The sequence below is a fragment of the Corvus brachyrhynchos genome, unplaced genomic scaffold (genome assembly GCF_000691975.1).
Source record: "Corvus brachyrhynchos isolate BGI_N302 unplaced genomic scaffold, ASM69197v1 scaffold72, whole genome shotgun sequence".
Classification (NCBI taxonomy): Eukaryota; Metazoa; Chordata; class Aves; order Passeriformes; family Corvidae; genus Corvus; species Corvus brachyrhynchos.
In genome coordinates, this window is record NW_008236763.1 from 36,235 (window position 1) to 41,028 (window position 4,794).

Consider the following 4,794-nt stretch of genomic DNA (forward strand, 5'->3'; position numbering starts at 1 on the left):
GGGGGGTGGCGCGGGGGGCGGCCAACGGCTGCTGGGCGCCCACCGAGCCCTCGTGCCCACCGCCCTTGCACACATACCCTGGAAGGATGACCTGGGCAAGACAGAGAACAACAACTTCCTGCTCCGGCTCCCTAAAACGCCTGTTTCCACGCAGGGGTTAGGCAGCGCGGCGAGACGGGGGGAGCTGGGAGGAGGTTTGGGGGTTTGTCGTCATTGAACCAGGCTTTTTTTCTTTTCCTTTTTTTTGGGCTTTTTTCTTCTCTTTTTTTGCCCTTTTTCCTTTTTTTTTAGCCTTTTTTCTATTTTTTCCTGCCTTTTTTCCTTTTTTTTAATGCCTTTTTTTTTTCTTTTTTTTTTTGAAACATATATTTTTGCCCGGCAGTCCAAACCCAACGCGAAGTGAAAGGAGGGGAAGAGAAATCAAATGGGAAGAGAATAGCTCCAAGTCGGCAGGACAATGCACGGGAAACGGAGAGATTAGCGTAGCTCTCGAAATCCATCACGCCCGCCCCGTTTCTGAACCGTTCGCCCCCGCGCCTCGTCTTTTTTAATTCTCCCAGCTCCTGAATTATTCCAGTCCACGAGCGGGAGGGGAGCGCACAGTCCGGAGTCCCTCAGAGCTGCCAAGAGCATTGCAACAGGAAAGAAAGGAAGCGGGAGAGGGAGAGCCAGGCAGAGCTCTCACAATCGAGCAGCGAGAAGAGCAAGGAAAAATTAACATCCAATTAGTGCCGTGTTTAACGAGGGAGACAGAGGCGGCTGTTGTTTTATTGCCCTGTTCTTTTCAGGCGCATCTGACAGGCAGCAGGGAAGGCACCCCTGCTCCGAGTGACGTCATCATTTTTTATTTTTTAATTATTTCCCCCCCCCTTCCTCCCCCGTCTTTCCTCCTCTAAGTTTCGCACAGACGATCTCGGCAACTCGGCCAGGGAAATTCGGGACTTTCTCGCATTCAAGCCACCGGCTCCCCCCCTCCACATCCAGCCTCCCCCCATCCACCAACACCAACCCCGGAAAAACAACAGCGCCAACCCACCCCAAAGTCTTTGTTCTTCCAAAAAAAAGAAAAAAAAAGGAGGAAAGAAAAAAAAAATCAACGTTGGGATGAGAGCTGGAGGGAGCCTGGAGGAGGTTTCTCCGCGTGCGCGTCCGAGCGTGTGCGTGCGGCGGTCGGTCCCTCTCCCGTCCCTCTCCCCAGACGCTTGCTTGCCTTGTAAAACTTTGCTGCATGTGACGCTGCTCCGGCCTCCTCTGGCAGCCTGACAAGAGCCGCCCGGCCGCAGAGCGCAGGCGGCTTTTCAGGGAGAAACTCCATTCCGAGGGATGAGAGCATTCCCATGTTTGCAGCAAGGGCCGGCGGTACCTCGAGCCAGGGCCGCAGCGATGCCGGCCCTCGCCATGCCGGCCTGACCCTGGGGTCACAGCAGGGGGAGAGGAGCTGAGTTTAAAGCTGGGGAGACTTTTCCCCCTCCTGTTTCTCCCCTGGGATGGGGGGCCCAGCATGGTGTAAGTGCTGAGGGAGGTGTGCAGGGGTCACGGTGGCCGCAGGGAAAGGAGTCTCGGCTGACCTCATGCTGCCACCTCTTCCCCAAAAGACCCAGATCCCTTCAGGGTGGGATGAAACACCACCAGCTCCCCCTGTGAGCACTGCCCAGGAAGGAACAGGGCAGCTCAGTTTAGGGGGATTTGAGGGAGTTTACCCTAAAAAAAAAAGCCCACAGCAGGCAAGCAGGAGCATGGAAAGCAGCTTCCCCACACTCTTCCCATCCTCTTACCAGCCGTGAGTGATGGACGGAGCTGTCACTGTCAGTGCGGCAGGTCAGGCCACTGTGCTGAGCTTTGCCACCGTGCTCTTTTTGGCCTCTTCTCCTGGTTTCCAGACAGGATTTCCCTTGTCCAGGGGGGAATCCATGAGGACCTGGCTCCTCCATAATCCATTTCGGGTGAAGGCCGTCCCAGGGGATGGGGATGTGTGAAGACAGGGACAGGTCCAGGGTCACTGTGCTTCTGGTGCCTGAGCATTTCCTGGCACCAGCCTGTCCCACCAGCCCGGCAGCGGGATCTCCTCTGTGAGGGTTATTATTTTTACATATATATGTATTTTTTTTTAAGGAATTATTTGCCTACGTGGAGCTCGGCGCTGCGGGAGAACAGAGCAAACAGCCTTATCGAGGGCAGCTGTGCCACAGGGCACTTCCTGATGTGTGGCTGCAAGATGGGGCCCTCCATGGCTGCGGGGGGGCTGGCAGCCCCCAGCGGGATCTCCTCTGTGAGGGTTATTATTTTTACATATATATGTATTTTTTTTTAAGGAATTATTTGCCTACGTGGAGCTCGGCGCTGCGGGAGAACAGAGCAAACAGCCTTATCGAGGGCAGCTGTGCCACAGGGCACTTCCTGATGTGTGGCTGCAAGATGGGGCCCTCCATGGCTGCGGGGGGGCTGGCAGCCCCTAGCCTTCCCACTGACCAGACACCAGGGACACACCAGGCACTGTCCAGGCATCAGGAGAGCTCTCTGGGATGTTTCCCTCCTGGTTCCACGGCGGGAGAGCAGCACAGCCACGAGGGGGTTTGGACTGGACTGAAAGGTCTTCAGCAGGCCGATTTGCAGGGGAAACAGTCGCTCTGAGCTCAGCTGCACCTCCCTGGGCACAAAGGCTCATCTCGTTGCTTCCCAGATCCTGCCAGACTCAAGTGTCCAAGCCCGGCGGAGAGACAGACCAGCCTTGACCTGAGATTCCCTCTCCTGGCTGCTGCCGCTGCCTCCCTTCTCCCCCGGGCAGCTGGGAGCAGATGAGGCCAAAGTCCCAGCAATCTCAGTTTTCCACTGGAGGCTGATAAACGGCACGGGCACAGAACGGCAACGATCCCCACCCAACCTGGCTTTGTGCAGGAGAGTCAATATTTAAACCAGAGTTTGTTTCCTGGGCAGACAGGGGAGCGCCAGTGGGAGAAATCCCCGGCTCCATCCTGGGCGCCAGACCCAAACCTCCTCCTCCACCCCTTCATTTGTTCTCCCGACCACGTTCCACCCTGGATCCCCTCTCCTGTGGGAATGGGGCCCCATCCCCTTCAGCTGGGATACCTGAGCACTGACTAATGGGCAGCAATTTAAGGGAGAGGGATGCCCAGCCAGGGTTTGGGTTGTCTCCTTGCCTGCTCCTGATGGAGATAATTTGTCCCCTCAAACGAAGCATGGGACAACAATCAAGGATAGAAATAGGAGGTGAGGAAATATTCAATCATGCTAAGAATGGCAGCCCCTGCTTCAAAGTAAGGCAGTGCACTGAAAGCTTTGAAACCTGGTTTTCATTTAAATTGAGCAAAAACTATAGTCAACTGTTGAGTTTTCAGCCAAGTTTGTGGGCCCTGATGAAAGGGGCAGAAATTACTGGCAGGATGCATGCACTGGTGCAGCTTTAGGTAAATTCCTTAGGTAAATTCCTCAAAGGACAGGAAATAGCACCTTTCCGTGCAGTAGCTGCAGTCAGGCAGTGCAGAGGCTGCATGAGGTTTCACAGGCATGTGACCAGCAGAAGGTGGCTTTAATTTGGAGGATAAAGGTCCATGCTCCTGAGCAGGTGCTGTGTGACCTGGGAGATGCAATGCCCTGTGTTGGAGCAGGTCATAAAACAAGGTGATAAAAGGCCGGTGGGGAAGGATGGAGCTGTCAGGGGGAAGATGGAATGGCTGAGCCCACATGACTGGTCTGGCAGCAGCAAAGGGTCTCCATCACCCCTTCCAGAAGACCTGAGGGTCAATTTTAACTCCAGAAACCTAATTTCACATACATTGTTTGAAGCAGCCAGGCCCTCTGCTGCCTCCCCGCTCACTCCAGGTGCACCCACTGCAGTTTGCTCAGCCTAAATATGCCCACCTTCCACGGAGGTGGGGAAAATCAGGGGGGAAATGAGTTTTAAACAGCTGGTTTAGCCCATGCTTTGGGGAAAAAACCAAAAGAAGTGCCTGTCTTAAACTTTCTGTGAGTGAGGAAGCACATTATGCAAGAAAAAAAAATCAAAAAAAAAAAAAAAAGGAAAGACCCAATAATTGTTTTATAGCTGTATTTTGGAGCATAATTAAATCCTCTTTGAAATCATCTCTGGTGTTAGGGAACAGGTCCATGCATTATTTAACTGTAACACAAACTGGGAGGGAGGGAGGACAAACAGGACCAATTTCACAACACCGAAGGGAGCTGGGTGGGGGCTGCCAGTCCCAGCACATACCACCACCGTCCTGCAAGCCTGGCTGGGGGTGTGCATCGACCCTGCCTGCTGGAGAAAAAACCCCCTGTGATGGCAGGACCCCAGAGGACCGGGATGAGATGTGACCCCAGCTGCTGCTGCTGCAGCACATGGGAACCTGCTCAAGGAACCCTAAACCTCTTCCCAGGGAGTGCAGCATCACCTCTGTGCAAAAGACTGCTTCATGGGGAACTGAAATGGGGGAAATCTGCCTGGCTGCCATCACAGCACAGACTGGTGCAAAAAAACTGTCTGGCAGCTCAGCATCAATCAAACCTCTGGCACTGGTGAGCTCTGCTACACACACAGAGCCAGCCGTGCTCCACTGAGCACCAGGAGGCCTCGACCCTGATGCCTCGCCAGCCTTTGGCCAGCTCAAGGTTTATCCCTTTAGTGCAGACAGCCCTGGATGGCTGCCCCTGCTGCAGGAGAGCCCTTTGTGTGCAGCTCTCCGATCCCGGCGGCTCCGTTTCCCTCAGCAATGGGAGCAGGAGCCCAGCAGGGCTCGTGCTGCTGCTGGCTGGGAGCTGCCCCTCAGCACAGCC

General features: G+C 54.7%; 1 long non-coding RNA gene across 1 annotated transcript; it reads right to left on the reverse strand.

The window, feature by feature from the left end:
* Positions 1-347: 347 nt before the first annotated feature.
* On the reverse strand, positions 348-2,117 carry LOC108444917. The gene is made up of 2 exons (XR_001859635.1): positions 1,776-2,117; positions 348-1,412 (listed from the first exon to the last, which is right to left on the reverse strand). It is a non-coding gene; the product is annotated as an uncharacterized LOC108444917 (long non-coding RNA).
* Between the last annotated feature and the right edge of the window lie 2,677 nt (positions 2,118-4,794).